Source organism: Ahaetulla prasina, chromosome 1 (assembly GCF_028640845.1).
Source record: "Ahaetulla prasina isolate Xishuangbanna chromosome 1, ASM2864084v1, whole genome shotgun sequence".
Taxonomy (NCBI): domain Eukaryota; kingdom Metazoa; phylum Chordata; class Lepidosauria; order Squamata; family Colubridae; genus Ahaetulla; species Ahaetulla prasina.
Window position 1 is genome coordinate 188,366,378 of NC_080539.1, and position 22,075 is coordinate 188,388,452.

At 46.7% G+C, this 22,075-nt stretch overlaps 1 protein-coding gene across 1 annotated transcript in view; it reads left to right on the forward strand.

Moving 5' to 3' along the window:
* Nucleotides 1-22,075, forward strand: part of TRPM8 (transient receptor potential cation channel subfamily M member 8) — a 657,600-nt gene that overhangs the window by 611,333 nt on the left and 24,192 nt on the right. The window lies entirely within an intron of this gene.

Sequence of the window (22,075 nt, forward strand, 5' to 3'; positions counted from 1 at the left end):
CTGGTTTCATTTTTGCATATGACTACAGAATTTAGGCGCTACTGAATCATCACAATATTTGAATTCGGGTCCATCTCTGGAGACTTTGGTTATTTCACTAGGGTTGAAGGTTGATAATTTGTAATTTGAAATGATGTTACGTATTTTATCAATATCTGGTTCATTTGTAATATCTAGTCCAAATAATATAGCATTTTGATGCTTTTTTTCTCTCTCAATTGTATCTTTTACTAGAATTGCTACGTTGTTTGGTTGATTGGTAGATGTTTGTGGTTTAGTTTGTGTACAAGGCAATGTTTGTTGGATTGGGAAATGTTTTTGATCAGTTGCGTTTCCATTTATTTGTGCTATAATTCTTTTTTCAAGGTTTGTGAAACCTTTTTTCAAGGTTTACAAGGTGTGCTAGTAATCTTTTTTCTAAGTTTGTTTGAATGGTGTTAATGATAGTTTTTTCTAGGTTTGTTTGAATGTTGTTAATTACAGTTTTTTCTATGTTTGTTAGAATGGAGTTAGTGATAGTTTTTTCTAAGTTAGCTTGAATAGTTTCAATGATATTTTGTTGAGATTTTATAGTTGTATCCATGGTTTGTGTATTATCAGATATAGGGTTATTACAGTTATGACATATTTTTGATTCATATTGGTCATTATTTGCAGTGGCATCTATTGATCGAGAGCGTTTTGTATTTTTGTTGGAATTTCTGTTCGGCTTGGTTGATGTTCTGTTTATATTTTACAGTTAATTTTACTGTAAATGTTACTGTAAATATTTAATGTTAATAGATGGTAAGGTAGAATTTTAGATTCTCTCTCTCTTTCCACAAGATGGCAGTGTTTGGAAGATGGAGGATGGATAGATGGAGGATGGACCAAATTCAATAGTGAAGTAGTATCTCTCTGTTACTCTCTCTCCCTCAATTTCTCTCTCTCTCTCCTTCTTTCTCTCAGATAACACGTTTGGTTATTAAAGCTGTGATGTTAGAGTCAGTGGGGACGTTGATGATGGAGGTTGGCAGCAGGGACGGTGATGGCGGATGTTGGAGTTAGCAACGGAGGAAGTGGTGGGGAAATGAAGATGGGCGAAAGCAGTGATGACGGTTATGGCGGATGTTGGAGGCAGTAGAGAAGGAAGTGGTGGGGGGATGGAGGTGGTTTCCAAGAGACTCACCCAGGCAATTCACTCTGTTCAGCTGTATAGATCTGAACATATCTGTATAAATCTGAATAGATCTGTATAGTTCAGCTTCTATAGATCTGGTACCTTAGTGCCTGTTCTTGTACTGCTATGATCAGTGCCTCAGTGCTGTCTTTACTCCAGCCTTTACCAGACACTGGTAAGATTTCCCAATGTCTGCCAGCTCAGCTATCTGTCCCATTCAAGGTCTTGTCTTGCCATAGCACTTCTTCTACTTGATCTTTCTCCAATATCTGCTACTGCCTACTGATGTACTCTAGGATGTTCTGTGTGTCATCAATGACAGTGGCTTTGACACTCACCAGAACCTTAACACCCTATTTCCTGCTGGTGTACAATCTCTGGGTGATAGACTTGGGGTGGAAACCTGTCTAAATTGTGAGGTCCTTCTGAGTCTTTATATTAGCAGCTTCCACATCCTCCTTTACCCAGCTTGCTAAATTGGCAAGATATCTGATGACTGGGAGAGAAAACATGTTGATGATATGAATCTTGTTCTTCCCAAGAACAGGATTGTTCTGATTGTTCTGATCCTTTCTGTATTTGGATGTTGCTGCCTTCCTTGCCTCTTCATCGTGGTTCCCACTTTGGGACACCTTTGGGACACCAAAGTTCTTGTAATTGGTCTGTATGTCTGCTGTGCGACCGTCTGTTAGTTCCACTCCATTAGTCTTAACTACTTTTCCTCTTGACCACTAGTTTAGTAGCTATGATCCCTGGCAGAAATTTCCATGTTGTAGGGAGGCAGTTTATTGGCTGATAGTTGGACATTGTGGGGACTCTTATGATCAGCACTGTTCTTCCTTGGGTTAGCCAGTCTGGTTTGGAGCCTGCTGTTAGCATCTGGTTCATCTGTATTGCTAGATGTTCATATATTGCTGTTCGTTTCTTAGGTGTGGATCATGTCTAGATGCTGTCCAACTCTTCATGTTCTTGGGTGTGTGGTGCTGTGATGGTGACTGATTCCTGTTCTGGGAGATTACTATGGCTTGCTTTCAAGTCCTGCAGCCACTTTGCTCTGATATTATATGTCTTCTCTTTCTCCCATATTGTCAGCCTCCGCTTATTATTTAAAGTGTTTAGTTACATAGTATGGTGTTTAACTGTTTTATTACTTTGTTAAGTGTTTTATTTCTACTTCATTGTCATGCAAGATTAATGAGGTTGTGGCTCTTTAAGAGCGCTTCGGCTGCCATTTGAAAGGAGGAGGGAGGAGGAATTCAAACAGTCAGACGCGCGCTGGCATCAACGAACTTTGCATACCAGACAGAAGGATAACATTGGAAGAAGAACACCACATGGCCCTTGGGGAGAAGAGAATTGGACTATTTAGGTTGACCTTTGGAGGGAGGAGGGACGAACGGGGGGGGGATATGCATCAGTAAGTCACACCTACTCTCAGATCTTGCTTTCTTTTGCTGCTATCAGACGTACTCAGTAAAAAGTATGTTTCTCTATTATCATACGGAGTCGGGAGTTTCCTTTCTTGGGTATTGATCAGAGGCAAGCTGACATTAAGCAAGATCTCACATCCTCAGCCATCCAGGAAAACTGACTAGGGGCCTGAAAATAAAACGATGTCTGACCCTGATCATGGAGTTGATAAGAAGGAGCAGCCAGAGGCATCCCCATCTCCCAGCTTGAAGAGGACTCCTCAGTTTGGCTGGAGAAATTACAAATAGAGGAGAAATGAGATAAAGCCAAATGGTCGATTGGGGTTGGCAGCTTACCAGAGCCGGGGGAGTTTCCTTTTGGTGTTACAAGAAGGAAGAAAAAAGGGAAGCTCTCCACCTGGAAGCAGGAACAGAGAATCAAGGATGAACTTCAAATTGCAGAGGCAGTGAGACTGTACCGAAATGCAGTCGCAAGACAAGAGGCTCATGAGAGGTGTGAGTTCCCTGCCCAGATCGCCTCAGGGGAGGGGGAAGAAGAAGAAACAGTTTTAGGAGCCACTGGAGGGGCGGCCTATAGTGGAGAGGTTCAAGAGGAACGGGAGCATGAAATACGTTCCCCTGGGCCCACAGATTCCGATAGAGGCCAGAGGCCCTCTGCTGTTCAGATGTTGCCACGCAGAAGAAAAAAACCAAAAATCCCCCAAATACCTGGGAAATTTGATGGCGACCCTAAGGAACTGGGACTATTTCTGGCCTTGGTGAGCAACCATATAGAGGATTGAGGTGAGGACTATTAGTCTGATGCAGCTCGAGTGAGGAGCATGACCCAAGTTTTGGGAGGAAGGGCGGCCACCTGGCCATCATAATGAGGAATTCCCCCTTCTGAGAAATTACGACCACTTCATGGCTGTAAGATTTGAGGACCCTTTGGTGGAGCAGAAGGCCAAGATCCGGATGAGATCCATCAGACAGGGGAGGAAACCAGTGGCCAACTATACCCAAGAGTTTTGTGATCTGGTGGGTCTCATGAGAGGGTGGTCGGAGGTGGCTCTTTTGGATATATATAAAGATGGCCTAAATGGGGATTTATATGCGCTTTGCAGGGTGCGAGCGTCCCCTACGACCCTGTATGGCTGGTTTACCCTGGCAGTGGAGCTGGAGATCGAGTTGGCCAAAGATCACAACCGGAGTGACCGCACCTGGAAGCAGACCCCAACCCAGTTCCAGAAAGGGGCCCCGAAGGGCTTGGTTGCAGCTGATGGCAGGAAGCAGACGTGCTCAGTAAAAGTACCTTTCTCTATTATCATATGGAGTTGGGGGTTTCCTTTCTTGGGTATTGATTGGAGGCAAGCTGACACATATGCTTTTCCAGTACTGTTCAGTTTCTGCTGCTGTTGGCTTTGCTGTACTGTGCTATTGCAGTGCATTGGGATTTATTTATTTAGTGTATGGTGATGTTACTTACATTAATAGCCAGGGGGCTACAGCATTAGTACCAGTGGTGGGTTGCTCCCAGTTCTGTCTGGTTCTTGTGAACCGGTAGTAAAAGTGGTGGGAGGCTCCGCCCAACCGCCCAGACGTCATAATGGACGATCTGCACGTGTAAAACTAATCTGTCTCCTATACTGCACTCTGATAGTGTATGAACATAAACTGAACAGACTAGCAAATGTTGGCAGCCAAACAACTACTTCGTACTAATCAGGGGTGGGTTCTACTTACCTTTACTACTGGTTTGCAGTGGGAGCATGCTTGTGCGCTTCTGCGCATGCTTCTACACATGCATAGATCGTCTATTATGACGATCCACTATCCTACATTATCCATCCACTATATACATACACATCATTACACACACACACACACACACACACACACACACACACACACACACACTCAAGACAAATTGGAACATATCCAAAGAAAGACAGCAGGAAATATTCAGTTAACTACAAATGAAGATCAGTAACTTCCCATGAAGCTTTGGAAAATTTTGGTAATCAGAAAATGTTAACTTTGATTAATTAATTAATTTGCTTGTTAAGTTTATATCTCTGTTTCATCTAGGAGCTCAAGGCAACTTCCATGGTATCTCCTTTATTTATTTTTCTCTATAAGATAAGTTGGGCTGAGAAACAGTGAGAGGCCCAAAATGAATTACTATTGCAGATCTTCTCAATTCTAAAATGATCTTCTAATAGTTATACTTTGGGCTCATCTTCCGCTGACCAATTGTGGGGTGGGCACATTTATTCCTTTATTTATATCCTAGCCATATGTTCCTTGTAAAACCTAACCTAACCCTAACCCTAACTTGTAACAGTAACAACAAACCTTGGTTCACACCTAAACTTAAGCAGCTACGTCATTCCAAAGAGGAAGCCTACAGGAAAGGTGATAAAATGCTGTACAATCAGGCCAGAAATGTACTAACAAGGGAGATCAGAGCAGCAAAAAGAAGCTACTCTGAAAAGCTAAAGAATCAATTTTCAGCAAATGAACCAGCAAACATGTGGAAAACTCTTAAAAGTATCACCGGCTATGGCAAACCTCCCTCCCAGGCTGAAGGAAATCAACAAATGGCAGATGACCTGAACGTGTTTTACTGCAAGTTTGAAAGGAAACTACAGCCACCTATCTCCATAACCCCCATCTCAGACACACCAACAACAGCCAAGCCTCCTACAACTGACCCCATCTCATTGGGTTCACAACCTCTAGTGATCACAGAAAAAGAAGTGCAAAGAAGACAAAAGCCAGGAAAAGCTCCAGGCCCAGACAAGATAACTCCTTCTTGCTTAAAAGTCTGTGCTGACCAATTGGCCCCCTCTTCACCCATATCTTCAATAAATCACTAGATTTGCTATGTGCAAATGTCCTTCTTGCTATGTTCCTTCTTGCTTCAAATGCTCTTCCATCATCCCAGTGCCGAAGAAGCCCACTATCAAGGAACTGAATGACTACAGATCATTTCCTTTAACATCTGTAGTCATGAAAGCCTTTGAAAGGCTAGTGCTTTCCTACTTGAAAACCATCACGGATCCGCTGTTAGACCCCTTGCAATTTGCATACCAAGCAAATAGATCAACAGATGATGCTGTTAATATGGCTCTGCACTACATCTTACAACATCTTGAATCTCCAAAGACCTATGTAAGGGTCCTTTTTATAGACTTTAGTTCAGCATTCAATACCATCATTCCAGACATTCTTCTAACTAAGCTAAACCAGCTACAAATATCTGAACAGACTTGTAAGCAGTGGTGGGATTCTGCCGGTTCTAGGCGGTTTGGCTGAACCGTATGTGAAATTGCCGATTCGCCCCGCCCCTTGCCTCTCCTCTCCCCACCATTACTTACCGGTGTCTGTCGGTGGCCACGTGGCGCTTGGATCGGGTGGCCAGCAAGGCGCTTTAATCGCTGGCTAGAGAGACGCTTGGATGCAGGCAGGCTTCAGTCAATGGGCGCTTTAATCGCGTGGCGCTTGGATTGGGTGGACAGCAAGGTGCATGGATCCGATCTGACAGAAGCCTGCCTGCATCCAAGAGTCTCTCTAGCCAGCGATTAAAGCGCCTCGCTGGCCACGTGGCCCTTCCTTTGCTCCTCCTCCTCCTCTTCTGCACCGATCGCGAGCAGAATTCCCAGGCTCACGTGATCCTTACTCGACTGAGGGGGGTGAGGTGGGGGGGGCATCTCTCCGCACGCCGTGGTAGCCCCGGCCTCCCTCCCTCCCTGTCACGTGGTTTTTTGCAGCATTACCAGTTTCCGGAAACACGTCACAGGACGCGGACCTGACTCCTCCTGCGTCTTGCCCATTCGGAACTTCATTTCGAAACCAAAGCCAACCAAACCAACCGTGCGGGGGGGTGGGGGAGTCGCTGGGGGCCTGCAGGGGGAGGAGGCCGGTGAGTGATTTCCCCCCCACCGGGACTGTTGGGGAGGGGAGGGGGGGATTTGGGAATGAGAGGCGGAGGGTGGGGCCTGGGAGTCCGCAGAGAGGGACCTTTAAACCAGGAGGTGTTTCTATGGGGATGAGGGGCGCTGGCTGTGAGGCTTCTGTGGTGGGGGAAGAAGCCCTTCCCCTGCGTTTGCTTTGCCGGTTGTCACTTCAAAGGCGCTCAGCCTCCCTCGCGCAGCTGGTGGCCTGCTAATCCTTCTTCTCCGGTCCGCCTGCATTCAAGCGTCTCTCTAGCCAGCGATTAAAGTGCGGCCAGCGAGGAGCTTGGATCGGCTGGGCAGCAAAGTGTATGTCAATCGCCTCGGCCTGCTGCACACCCAGCAGGACTGTCCTGCGGCTGCCTCCCACCCACGCAGCGCCAGCCTACCCTACCCCATCTGGAGAAAGAGTGATGGAGAGAAAGAGGGGGCAGAAAATGATGAAGGGGAGAAAGAGAGATGAAGGATAGAAGGGGGAGAAAGATGAAGAAGAGAAAGGGGGGAGAAAGAGAAGGAGGGAGAAAGAGATTAAGAAGAGAAAGATGAAGGAGAGAAAGAGATGAAGGATAGAAGGAAAAAGATGAAGAAGAGAAAAGGGAGAAAGATGGAGAGAAAGGGAAGGAGGGAGAAAGAAATTAAGTAGAGAAAGATGGAGAGAAAGATGAAGGAAAGAAAGATGAAGGATAGAAGGGGAGAAAGATGAAGAAGAGAAAGGGGGGAGAAAGAGAAGGAGGGAGAAAGAGAGATTAAGGAGAGAAAGATGGAGAGAAAGATGAAAGAAAGAAAGAGAGATGAAGGATAGAAGGGGGAGAAAGATGAAGAAGAGAAGGGGGAGAAAGAGAAGGAGGGAGAAAGAGATTAAGAGAGAAAGGGGGAGAAAGAGATGGAGAGAAAGAGGGAGGGAGAATGGATTTGTTCTGGTAATTGGTTTAACAAGCATGGCACTGAAAAAGTGACTTATGACCGTTTTTCACACTTACGAATATTGTAGCAAACTGTCATTAGGGCAAAGAAGCTATGTTACATGACCACCTGGCCTCGCCCACCTGGTCACATGAAGCACCGCAGTTGTGACATGAGTGACATGGTTATTAAAAATGCTGCAACAGGCATAAATGATGACCGGTCGTAAGTGTGAGGACTGGTCAAAAGTATGAGAACCTGTCAGAATCACTTTTTTCAGTCCTCTGGGTAGTCCCTATGTGCATAGGGACTACCGAGAGGGCTGAAAAAAGTGATTTCTGACAGGTTCTGACACTTTTGAACAGACCTCGCATTTATGACCATCTTCACATTTATGCCTGTTGCAGCATTCTTAACCATGTCACTCATTTCACAACTGCTTCTCTTCACTACGGTTACAAGATAGGGCGCAAAATGTAAAATGTGAGGACAGTCGTAAGTGCGAGGACTGGTCAAAAGTGCAAGGACAGGTCAAAAATAACTTTTTCAGCCCTCTGAGTAGTCCCTTGCACATAGGGACTACTCAGAGGGCTGAAAAAAGTGATTTCTGACAGGTTCTCGCACTTTTGACCAGTCCTCACACGTATGACCAGTCATCATTTATGCCTGTTTGAAGCATTTTGTGCATAGGGACTACTCAGAGGGCTGAAAAAGTTATTTTTGACCTGTCCTCACACTTTTGACCGGTCCTCACATCGACGACTGTCCTCACATTTTATATTTTGCGCCCTATCTTGTAACCGTGGTGAAGAGAAGCAGTTGTGAAATGAGTGACATGGTTGCTAAAAATGCTGCAATGGGCATTAATGTGAAGATGGTCATAAGTGCGAGGCCCGGTCAAAAGTGCAAGGACTGGTCAAAAGTGCGAGGACTGGTCAGAAATGACTTTTTTTAGCCCTCTGAGTAGTTTCTATGCCCATAGCCATGGCCACCCAGTTACATGACCAGCCAGCCACGCCTACCTGGTCACGTGACCAGCCGTCCACGCCCACCCGGTCACGTGACCAGCTAGCCACACCCCAAAATAAGCCACGTCCACAGAACTGGTTGTTTAAAAAATTGAATCCCACCACTGCTTGTAAGTGGATCACAAGCTTCCTAACAAACAGGAAGCAGCAGGTGAAGCTAAGCAGGATCACATCAGGTACCTGTACAATTAGCACAGGGGCCCCCCAAGGCTGTGTGCTCTCCCCACTTCTCTCTGTATACCAATGACTGCATCTCCAATGATCCATCTGTGAAACTACTGAAGTTCGCAGACGACACAACAGTGATTGGTCACATTCGAGACAATGACGAATCTGCATATAGATGTGAGGTTGAATGACTAGCCTTGTGGTGCAACCAAACAGGATACTGGGGAGGCTGAAAGCAACCACATGTTTACTGGAGCCGTGTCCGTCCTGGCTGGTACTGGCCACCCGGGAGGTCACGCAAGGCTGGCTCCAGGGAATTGTCAACGCTTCTTTGAGGGAGGGTGTCTTCCCCGCCACCTTAAAAGAGGCGGTGGTGAGGCCCCTCCTCAAGAAGCCCTCCCTGGATCCAGCTGCTTTAGAGAATTATCGTCCTGTCTCCAACCTTCGTTTTGTGGCGAAGGTTGTTGAGAGTGTGGTGGCTCAACAGCTCCCCCAGTACCTGGATGAAACGTCTATCTGGACCCGTTCCAGTCTGGATTTCGGCCTGGGTACAGCACGGAGACAGCATTGGTCGCGTTGGTTGATGATCTCTGGAGGGTTCGGGACAGATGTTCCTCTGTCCTGGTCTTATTAGATCTTTCAGCGGCTTTTGATACCATTGACCATGGTATCTTGCTGCGACGGCTGGAGGGGGTGGGAGTGGGGGGCACCGTTTTTCGGTGGTTCTCCTCCTACCTCTCTGACTGGTCGCAGACGGTGTTGACTGGGGGGCAGAGTTCGACCGCAAGGTGCCTCGTGTGGGGTGCTGCAGGGGTCAGTTCTCTCGCCTCTCCTGTTCAACATCTACATGAAGCCGCTAGCTGAGGACATCTGTGGTTTTTGGGTGCGATGTCATCTGTACGCTGATGACACCCAGCTGTACATTTCCACCCCTAACCATCCCCACGAAGCCGTTGAAGTGATGTCTTGGTTTCTGGAGGCCGTACGGGTCTGGATGGGGAAAAACAGGCTTTGACTCAATCCCTCCAAGACCGAGTGGCTGTGGATGCCAGTTTCCCGATACAGTCAGCTGACTCCCTCGCTGACTGTAGGGGGCGAGGCATTGGCCCCCGTGGAAAGGGTCTGCAATCTAGGCGTTCTCCTGGATGTACGGCTGTCTTTAGAAGATCATATAACAGCCATCGCCAGGGTAGCTTTTTATCAGGTTCGCCTGATTCGCCAGTTGCGTCCCTTCCTAGACCAGGACTCCTTATCCACGGTCACTCACGCCCTCGTCACTTCTCGCCTAGACTACTGCAACGCTCTCTATATGGGGCTCCCCTTGAAGAGCACTCGGAGGCTCCAACTGGTCCAGAATGCGGCTGTGCGGGTAGTAGAGGAAGCAACTCGAGGCTCCCACGTAACACCTCTCCTGCGCAGGTTGCATTGGTTGCCAGTGGTCTTCCGGGTGCAATTCAAGATGTTGATTACCATCTTTAAAGCGCTCCATGGCATAGGACCGGATTACTTACAAGACAGCCTGCTGCTTCCAAATGCCTCCCATCGACCAGTGTGCTCCCATAGGGAGGGCCTCCTCAGGGTGCCGTTGGCCAGACAATGTCGACTGGCGACCCCCAGGAGGAGGGCCTTCTCTGTGGCAGCTCCTGCCCTCTGGAACGAGCTACCTCCAGGAATACATCAACTCTCTGACCTCCGGACCTTTAGACGCGAGCTGAAGACATTCTTGTTTTGTCGCGCAGGGCTGGTCTAATAGTTTTAATGGGGTTTTTAAATGGAGTCTAACTTAAGTTTTTAGTTTTGTATTGAATTTTAACTGCTAGCCAAATTGATTAGGTTTTTTAATAATGTTCTTAATTTTTATGTTCTCGTTTTTATTCGGCTGTAAACCACCCCGAGTCCTTCGGGAGAAGGGTGGTATAGAAATCTAAACAATAAACAAACAAACAAACAAACAAACAAACAAACTGGAACTGAACACACTAAAACTGTAGAAATGTTGGTAGACTTTAGGAGAAACCCTTCCATACTTCCACTTCTCACAATACTTGACAACACAGTATCAAGAGTAGAAACCTTCAAATTTCTAGGTTCTATCATATCGCAAGATCTAAAATGGACAGTTAACATCAAAAACATCATCAAAAAAGGACAACAAAGACTGTTCTTTCTGTGCCAACCCAGAAAGCTCAAACTGCTCAAGGAGCTACTGATCCAGTTCTACAGAGGAATTATTGAGTCTGTCATTTGCACCTCTATAACTGTCTGGTTTGGTTCTGCAACCCAACAAGAAAGACACAGACTTCAGAGGATAATTAGAACTGCAGAAAAAATAATTGCTACCAACCTGCCTTCCATTGAGGGCCTGTATACTGCGCGAATCAAGAAGAGGGCCGTGAAAATATTTACAGATCCCTCACATCCTTGACATAAACTATTTCAACTCCTACCCTCAAAACGACGCTATAGAGCACTGTATTCCAGAACAGCTAGACACAAGAACAGTTTTTTCCCGAAGGCCATCACTCTGCTAAACAAATAATTCCCTCAACACTGTCATACTATTTACTAAATCTACAGTACTATTAATCTTCTCATCGTTTCCATCACCAGTCTCTTTCCACTTATGACTGTATGACTGTAACTTTTTGTTGCTATCATTAAGGATTAAATTGTACCCTATGATCATCATTTGTTTTGTAAATGTTGTACCTTGATGAAGGTATTTTTTTTCTTTTTCTTTTATGTACACTGAGAGCATATGCACCAAAACAAATTCCTTGTGTGTCCAATCACATTTGGCCAATAAATTCAATTCAGTTCTGTTCTATTCTATTCTATTCTATTCTATTCTATTTATTCTATTCTATTCTAAAGTTGATACTGTTTTCTCTAAGTATTACTGTAGATGTTATCTTAATAATATATTAATTCCCAAACTTAAAAATGTCACATTCAAAATAATATCTAAAATATTGGAAATATTTTTTTCCTTATGACATGATATATGGATATCATGCATTATAGATGTTTTATATATTATAGATTAAATCCTAACATGAAGCAGAGTTAAGCTATATGAAAGTTATTTTATCTTATGATATACTGCCGACTCCTGGTGAGGGTATATACGGTGCATTCAGAAAGTATTCAGACCCTCTTCACTTTTGTCAATTTTTTTATGCTGCAACCTTATTCTACACTTGTTGAAATTCTTTTTTTTTTCTTTAATCTACACTCAGTACTCCATAATGACAAAATGAAAACAATTTTAGAAATGTCCGTAAATTTATTAAAAGGAAAAAACTGGCATAAGGCATAAATATTCAGACCCTTTGCAACAACTCTTGAAATTTAGCTTAGGTGACTCTCATTTCTCTTGATTGTTGCTGGCATGTTTCTACACCTTGATTGGAGTTAACCTGTGATAAATTGATTGGACATGATTTGAAAAGGCACACATCTTTTTATAGAAGGCTTCACAAATGACATTGCATACTATAGCAAAGCAAAAGCCATGAGGCCAAAGGAACTGCTTGCAGAGCTCAGAAACAGGATTATTGCAAGGCACAGATCTGGGGAAGGCTACAATAAAATTTCTGCTGCACTTGAAGGTTCCTAAGAGCACAGTGGCCTCCATAATTCTCAAATGGAACAAGTTTGGCACAAACAGGACTCATTCTTTTCCCAATGGTCACTCTGATTAAGCTCCAGAGATCCTGTGTGGAGATGGGACAGAGTTCCAGAACAACCATCACTGCAGCCCTCCACCAATCTGGGCTTTCTAGCAGAGTGGCTAGATTCTGTGGGGCTGTTTTTCAGCAGTAGAGACTGGAAGACTGGGTCAGGATTGAGGGAAAGCTGAATGGTGCAAAGTACAGGGATATCCTCAATGAAAACCTGTTGCACAGCACTCAGGACCTCAGACTGGGCTGAAGATTCATTTTCCAACAAGACAACGATCCTAAGCACAGGATCCCAAGACAACACAGGAGTGGCTTAGGGACATCTCTGTGAATATCCTAGAATGCAAGCAAGAATGGCAGAAAATCTCCCAATCCAAATGTACAAAGCTTGTTGAGTCATACCCAAAATGACTCAAGGTTGTAAATGCTGCCAAAAGGGCTTCAACAAAGTACTGCATGAAGGATCTGAATACTTATGCCAATAAAATATTTCAATTTTTCCTTTTTAATAAATTTACATATATTTCTAAAATTCTGTTTTCACTTTGTCATTATGGGATACTGAATGTAAATTAATGAGAAAAAGTGAATTTCAACAACTGCAAAAATGGGCCGCAGCATAACAAAATTGACAAAAGTGAAGGAAGCCTGATTACTTTCTGTATAATATGCACTGTATAATAATGGTATTATTTAATTTGAAGGCAGAGCACTCCAGCTCTTTTCTTTGTCTATTGTAGTGTGTTCTGTCTATGAGAGCAATAATAAAGGGGCAGATATGGCGGAAGCAGGGGACCGTATCATGTTCGGTGAGTGCGGGATCGTTATTTGCGAACGATCCCACACTCCGGTCCCTCTGATTTTTCCTGTATCCCGGGTGGCCGGGAGCCTCAGAGCCTGGATCTCCGGCTGATGCTATGCAATGCCAGGTCCGTTGTAAATAAAGCCCCCCTCATTTACGATCTTATACAAGACGGGGGTACGAACCTTATTGGCAACCAGAGATACTGGTTGGGCATGGAAAGGGGGGTACCCCTTATAGAAATGTGCCCACCGGGTTTCTGTGCATTCCATCAGCCGAGGACCCAGGGTAGGGGTGGGGGGTGGCGGTTGTTATTAACGAGGGTCTGCGGCCGAGGGAGGCCACTGTACCACAGATAGCTGGCTGTGAATCCCTCTTTGTGAAGTGGGGTCGAGGGATACAGCTGGGCCTGCTGATCACGTACCTGGCTCCTTGCAGCATGACAGCGGCCCTGCCTGAACTGCTGGAGGTAATAGCCAGGCTGGCGGTTGATAGCCCTAGGCTTATTGTTATGGGGGATTTCAACCGGCCATCGTTCGGCGAGGCATCAGCAGCAGCTCAGGAGTTCAGAGCCTCCATGACGGCCTTGGACCTGATCCAATTAGTTGAGGGTCCCACTCACATTGGAGGAAACACGCTGGACTTAATTTTTGTCTCTGGACAGTGACTGAGTGATCTAGATGTAAGGGAATTAGTCATTCAACCCTTGTCATGGTCGGATCACTCTCTTCTTCGACTGGACCTTCGAACCCCCTATCCCCATTGCAGGGAGTTAGAACCAATACGTTGGTTCCGTCCCAGGCGCCTGATGGACCCGGAGAGGTTCCTGACGGAGCTTGGGCCGATTCCTGAGGCCCTGGCCTACGACTCGGCTGAGGAACTCGTCGCCGCCTGGGAAAGGGCAGCGGCGGGGGCCTTGGACTGGGTTGTGCCTTTGCGGCCTCTGACCCGGCGCTGTTCTCGATCGGCTCCTTGGTTTTCCGAGGAGCTGAGGGAAATGAAGCGCCGGAAACGATACCTGGAGAGTGTCTGGAGAGTCAGCCGTTCCGACTCGGATTGAACACTAGTAATCTAGGGGCGATAGGGGCGGCGAAACGGGAGTACTTCGCCGCTCTCATCGCATCGGCAGATAATCACCCAGCCGCCTTGTTTAGGGTGACCCGCTCCCTTTTCTCTCTGGCCCCCTTGCAAGGTCATGCTAAGTATCTGCATGATAAAATCGCTCAGATTCGGGAGGGGCTGGACCACAGTCTGGGTAGATTCAGACGGGTGGACGGGGGCAGGTCTTGAGGTTGCCAGCTGGGAGGAATTTGATCCTGTGGCTCCCGAGGACATGGACAGGATACTGAGGAGGTTGAGAGCAACCACATGTTTACTGGACCCATGTCCCTTCTGGTAGGTACTGGCCACACAGGCTTACACGAGGCTGGCTTCAGGGAATTATTAATGCTTCTTTGAGAGAGGGTGTCTTTCCGACTGCCTTGAAAGAGGCGGTGGTGAGACCCCTCCTCAAGAAGCCTTCCCTGGACCCGGCTGTTTTAGCGAATTACCATCCGGTCTCCAACCTTCGCTTTGTTGCAAAGGTTGTTGAGAGTGTGGTTGCTTACCAGCTCCCTCTGTACCTGGATGAAACCGTCTATCTGGACCCATTCCAGTCTGGTTTCCGGCCTGGGTACAGCACAGAGACGGCTTTGGTCGCGTTGGTGGATGATCTCTGGAGGGCCTGGGACAGGGTGTTCTGTTTCCTTCCCCCCAATACTCCCAGCAAAGAGTCAGTCAGAGGCCTTCTTTTCTCCTTTTATTTACATAAATAGATGTCCTGGCCACGTCTACCCACGGGCCTGCCAAGTTTCTGGAGATAACGAGGAAATTATAGATAAGGCCAGAATTACTCACGAATATATTCTTCCCTCCATTGAGACAGTTAGCCCGCGCCAATTCATTGCTTTGTCCAAGACAAAAAACCAGGAAGTCCCGCCTCCTATTTATAGTCTCTGCAGATGTCACTGCATGACAATTATGACTTGGCTTTATTCCAACGCTGCTTCTGCTGCGCGTGCCGGTCACGCCTGCGCAGTCTTGTATCACTCCAAAACTGTTCTTGGGGCGTTGCCAAATCAGAAGAAGGCTCCAGAGAATCAGGTCTTGCCGGCCCCTCCTCCTCCCTTTGAGTGGGTGCCAGGGAGGGAAAGGGCTCAAGAGAAGCAGGGCTTGCCAGGTCTTCTCCCTCACTTTCTGAATCATCCGAGTCCAGGAGTCCGGGTCCAGGAACCTGGGTCACAACACAGGGGTTGTTCCTCTGCCCTGGTCCTATTGGACCTCTCGGCGGCTTTTGATACAATCAACCATGGTATCCTGCTGCAGCAGCTAGAGGGGTTAGGGGTGGGAGGCACCGTTTTTCGGTGGTTCTCCTCCTTCCTCTCGGGCCGGTTGCAGACAGTGTTGGCGGAGGGGCAGAGGTCGACCACGAGGCACCTCCTATGTGGGGTGCCGCAGGGGTTGGTTCTCTCGCACCTCTTGTTCAACATCTATATGAAGCCGCAGGGTGAGATCATCCGTGGTTTTGGGGTGCAGTGTCATCTGTACGCTGATGATACGCAGCTGTACATTTCCACCCCAAACCACCCCAACGAAGCCGTTGAAGTGATGTCCCAGTGTCTGGAGGCCGTGCGGGTCTGGATGGGGAGAAACAGGCTCCGGCTCAACCCTTCCAAGACCGAGTGGCTGTGGATGCCGGCATCCTGGTATAATCAGCTGACTCCATCGCTGACTGTGGGGGGCGAGTCATTGGCCCCCACAGCAAAGGTCCGCAATCTGGGCGTTCTTCTGGATGCACGGCTGTCGTTGGAAGAACAAATGACGGCCGTTGCCAGAGGAGCTTTCTATCAGGTTCGCCTGATACGCCAGTTGCATCCCTTCTTAGACCGGGATGCCCTATGCATGGTCACCCATGCCCTTGTCACCTCCCGTCTGGATTACTGTAACGCTCTTTACATGGGGCTCCCCTTGAAGAGCACCCGGAGGCTTTAGCTGGTCCAGAATGCAGCCGCGCGGGTGATAGAGGGAGCAAATCGAGACTCCCATATAACACCACTCCTGCATAGGCTGCACTGGCTTCCGGTGATCTTCCGGGTGCAATTCAAGGTATTGGTTACCACCTTTAAAGCGCTTCATGGCATGGGACCTGGCTATTTACAGGACCGCCTACTGCGACCGACGGCCCCCCAGCGACCAGTGCGCTCCCATAGAATGGGCCTCCTTGGGGTGCCGTCGGCTAGACAATGTTGGCTGGCGACTCCCAGGGGGAGGGCCTTCTCTGTGGGGGCCCCAACCCTCTGGAACAAATTACCACCAGGTATTCGCCAACTCCCTGATCTCTTGACTTTCTGACGTGAGCTGAAAACATGGCTGTTTCATTGTGCAGGACTGGCCTGATAGTTTTAATTGGGAATTTTAAATGGGTTTTAATGAGTCAGCCTAAATTTAAATATTTCATTTTAAATTATTTTGTTTGTAAAATTGTTTTAACATGGCTGTACACCGCCCTGAGTCCTTCGGGAGAAGGGCGGTATAGAAACATAAATAAACAAACAAACAAACAAACAAATAAATAAATAAATATTTGAATGTTTTCAGTGTTGATATTAATATGCAGCAAATAATAGAGGTAGTAATTTAAGCTATTAAATAATTTAAGTCCTGCTCAGTGCATGAATGCAAATTAAAACACCCCAGCCTTTCATTTCAAATACATCCACTATGTTCACATCAGTGGCGGGATTCAAAAACATTTACTACCAGTTCTGTGGGCGTGGCATAACTTGGTGGACATGGCATGGCTTGGTGGGCATGGCAGGGGAAGGATACTGTAAAATCCCCATTTCCTCCTGATCAGCTGGGACTTGGGAGGCAGAGAATAGATGGGGGCAGGGCCAGTCAGAGGTGGTATTAGTTCTCCGAACTACTAAAATTTCCGCTACTGGTTCTCCAGAACTGGCCACAACCTGCTGAATACCACCTCTGGTTCACATCACCAGCTCTCTAGAGGTTTGGTTCCATTTTCTTACTGTTAGAAAAACTTCATTAATATTTAATGATCCAACTTTCTGCAGTCAGTGAATGATGGAGATTTATTTTTCTTTTAACTTCCTTTTTGAAGAGTGCTTGATATTCCCTTCTTAGTCTTTTTTTCTCAAAACTAAACATTCCCATTTTAGGTTGTGCTCTCCAGATCATACTTCCAGTTTTCTGAATCTTTCCTTAAATGTTGTACCAGAAGGAGATGCAATATCAACACAGAAGAAAATAAGGCAATTATATCCACTAATTGGAAACTATATTTCTAATTATATGCATGAAAAACAAATTTCCTGGATTTTGAATCGACAGAGGAAATTAGAACCATCTGTCCCATGTTGTCTAAAAGAAAGCTATAGTGAATTTTCCTGATGTGCTCTGGTTTCAGTGTTTATGCATTCTGAATAAAATTCCAAGTTTCAGATCATTTTGCATTATTGCCTGCCCATAACAATCTTCTTCATCTTCCAGAAGTAAAGAATGGATCTTACTAAACTGAGCAAATTAATTATTGTTGAGAATACCTAGTCTGTGATGTTTAACTCATGATGTTTAACTCATAGAATCATCTATTACAATGTCCTTCCTGTCGAAGACTACTTCAGCTTCAATTGCAACAATACACGAGCACACAATAGATTTAAGCTTAATGTTAACCGCTCCAATCTTGATTGCAGAAAATATGACTTCAGTAACAGAGTTGTTAAAGCTTGGAATAAACTACCTGACTCTGTGGTCTCTTCCCAAAATCCCCAAAGCTTCAACCAAAAACAGTCTACTATTGACCTCACCCCATTTCTAAGAGATCTGTAAGGGGCGTGCATAAGAGCACAAGCGTGCCTACAGTTCCTGTCCTGTTGTTTCCTTTCGTCTCCTGCTTGGGCAGGGGGTTAGATTAGATGACCTGCAAAGTCCTTTCCAACTCTGTTAATCAGTTATTCTGTTATCTGTTATATAAAAATTACATATAAAAAAAGGAAGGCGGGGGGAAAGCGATAAGGGTACACAACCCACGGATCAAAAAGTTCCGGCCGGTGGATGTCAATAAAGACTGTACCTTCCGGTTTTTTCTGGATCATAGAGAGCACAGCGGCTTTAAACGGGCTCAACTTCCGTTTCCTTTCCGAAGAGCGAAGTGGTTTTGACGATTGCTCTAACGCAGGGGTGTCCAAACTTTTTTGAGTGAGGGCCAAATACAGAAAAATAAGCAAAGGCCCGGGCCACCGGGGGGGGGGGGAATGGGCGTGGCTTATTTTGGGGTGTGGCTTGGTGGTCATGTGACTGGTGGGCGTGGCTAACTGCTCATGTGACTGAGTGGATGTGGCTATGGGCATAGAAACTACTCAGAGGGCTAAAAAAAGTAATTTTTGACCAGTCCTCACACTTATGACCATCCTCACATTTATGCCCATTGCAGCATTTTTAACAACCATATCACTCATTTCACAACTGCTTCTCTTCACCACGGTTACAAGATAGGGTGCAAAATGTAAAGATAGTTGTAGGTGTGAGGACCAGTCAAAAGTGTGAGGACAGGTCAAAAATAACTTTTTCAGCCCTCTGAGTAGTCCTTATGCACAAAATGCTGCAACAGGCATAAATGATGACCGGTCATAAGTGTGAGGACTGGTCAAAAGTGTGAGAACCTGTCAGAAATCACTTTTTTCAGCCGTCTGGGTAGTCCCTATGCACAGTTTAGGCTTAAGTATACGAAAGTTTGGTGGTTGAGACACGAAGGACTTCACAGAGATGGCTATCAGTCATTCTGGATCTCAGTCTGCTTTTGTTCTGATTTAACAGAGAAAATGTTTGTTCACATATGTATGTTGAGCCGAACAGGCTCATCATTCTTTTTGCATGGCGTCTCATCAGAGGAAACTTGGCATGATCCAAATTCTGATAGAAGTCAGGGAGGGAGAGAAGCTGATGTTGACTCTTCAGAGAATCATCACATTGCATTTCAATCAGTTCTAACTGCAGACTCTCCTCCACTTCTTCTGCATCCACCAGGAAGGGGGTCGAGAACAGCTTGATTTGTTTTTCAATGACAGAAAAATCTTGAAAACGCTGGTTGAATTCTGTCACGAGAGATGTAATTACAGAAACATATTTCTCCTTTTTAGCAGAAAGGTCTGCCTTTGGAAAAGCAGACTTGATTTCAGACAGCGCAGGGAAGTGTACAGCATTAAAGCTTCGTAGTTGTGTCTCAAACAGGCGGAGCTTTACACAGAAGGCTTTCATGTGCGCATACAGGTGTGATACCAGCTGTTCTTTGCCTTGTAGGTTCTTGTTCAGTGTATTCAGATGATGAGTAAGATCAACTAAAAATGCCAGGTCTGCCAGCCACAGAGGTCCCCTCAGTTCATGAAGAGGTCGGTCCTTCTCTTTCAAAAAATTGTCGATTTCTGATCTCAGCGAATAAAACCGCTGCAGCACAGAGCCACGGCTGAGCCAGCGCACATCAGAGTGGTAGAGTACATCCCCGTATTCAGCATCCACGTCAGATAAGAAAGCTTGAAATTCCCTGTGGTACAGTCCTCTAGCTCGAATTATGTTGACAGTTTTTACAACAGTGTTCATCACATTGCCCAGCTGCACAGTCTTGGCACACAGTGCTTCTTGGTGGATTATACAGTGCATCCTAACAGCCTCACCTCCGCTCTCTTTTACCTTGACGCACACCATGGATGCCATTCCTTTGCGCTCACCCGTCATGGCCGGAGCTCCATCCGTTGTTACTCCACAGAGCTTGTCCCATTTAAGCCCCATCTTTTCAACTGCCTCTGACACAGTGTCAAAAATATTTCCACCTGTCGTTGTGCCTTTTAGGCTCATCATATCAAGCAGCTCCTCCGACAGCAAAATTATCATCGACTCCCGCAAAAAATTAAAAGCTGTGCGGTGTCTGTGGCGTCTGTGCTCTCATCATGCTATCGAGTAAAATCAAAAGCACAAGCTTTCTCTCAGCTGAAGTTTCAGGTTAGCTGACAAGTCCTCGATTCTCCGCACCACTGTATTTCTGGATAAGGTCACATTGTTGAAATCCTGCACTTTTTCCGGGCACATTACTTCTGTGACTTTGATGAGGCACTGCTTTATGAAATCACCGTCTGAGAACGGTTTGCCATGCTGGGCAATAAGTTTTGCGACTTCATAGCTTGCTGCTGTATGCTTTTCCTGTATTTTGTTAGCACGAAATAAAAACTGTTGTTGAGCTTGCAGGCTAGCTGCCATTTGCTTGAATTTCTGTGCTCGTTTGGCACCTGTGTACGATGCGTAGCTCTGATGCTTGGTCTCATAGTGCCGACGGACATTATACTCTTTCATCACGGCAACATCTTCATTGCAAATCAAACAGACACACTTTCCGTTGATTTCTTTAAAGAAATATTCATTTTCCCACCGTGTTTGAAATCTTCTACACTCACTTGCTGTCTTGCGTTTCTTCGGTGCTGCCATTTCTGATGACTCGTGGTAAATATTTAGGACTATATTAGAGGCCTGAAAACCTGGGACATTACAATACAGATGGATACAGTCAGTCTACTAAAAAGCAACAATATGTGGATATCATCTTCATTTAAGGGGGGAAAATGTTTCATATTCATTCATCTTGGCAGGGTGTCAAACTTGGTCCCTTAAGACTTGTGGACTTCAACTCCCAGAGTCCTCAGCCAGCAAAGCTGGCTGAGGAACTCTGGGAACTGAAATCCACAAGTCTTAAAGAGACCAAGTTTGGACACCAATCTTAACTTTGTTTTGTATTTGGTATGAACTTGAAACTCCTTCGTTATTCCCTGCCCAAGGGGTGGAGGCGCGAGCCTCACCAGGCGGCCCGAGGAAGGCGAGGATAGAACTGCTGGGCCGGGCACGGCCAGCAGCCTCTTCGCGCTTGCCGCCTCCCCCTCGCCGTTATTCCCTGCCCGAGGAAGGCGAGATAGAACTGCTGGGCGGGCACGGCCAGCAGCCTCTTCGCGCTTGCCGCCTCCTCCCCTCCTCGCCGTTATTCCCTGCCCGAGGAAGGCGAGATAGAACTGCTGGGCCGGGCACGGCCAGCAGCCTCTTCAGCGCTTGCCGCCTCCTCCCCTCGCCGTTATTCCTGCCCGAGGAAGGCGAGGATAGAACTGCTGGGCCGGGCACGGCCAGCAGCCTCTTCGCGCTTGCCGCCGCCTCCTCCCCTCGCCGTTGTTCCCTGCCCGAGGAAGGCGAGGATAGAACTGCTGGGCGGGCACGGCCAGCAGCCTCTTCGCTTGCCGCCGCCTCCTCCCCTCGCCGTTATTCCCTGCCCGAGGCGAGGATAGAACTGCTGGGCCGGGCACGGCCAGCAGCCTCTTTCGCGCTTGCCGCCTCCTCACCTGTTTCTCGATGGCTGTCACTGCCACCACGCGTGTCCGACATGGGGAGGCGCGAGGAGCCTCGCCAGGCGGCCCGAGGAAGGCGAGGGTAGAACTGCTGGGGGCAGGCACGGCCAGCAGCCTCTTTCCCGCTCGCCGCCTCCTCTGCCCCCTCCCTTCATTATTCCCCACCCATGGGGAGGAGCTGCGAGCCTCGCAGCGCGAAAAGGGCCATATTAAATTATACTTCCAGAATTTGCTGCGGGCCAATAAAAACTGACCCGCGGGCCGCAGTTGGCCCGCGGGCCGTAGTTTGGACACCCCTGCTCTAACGGCTAGACGAGCTCTTCTGACTCCATTTCCGGGTAGGGTGACCATGGATTGGATTCCTAGATGCAACTCACTTCTCCCTCCCTCCCTCCCTCCCTCTTCAGGTGGATATCTCATAACAAACTCAGAATTTAAGTTTTTATTTCTAGAATGTGGACAGCGGAGCAAACACACGCTTTGACAGCTAAGATAGGAGACTCTGATTTTAAGGGAAAAAATCCTATAT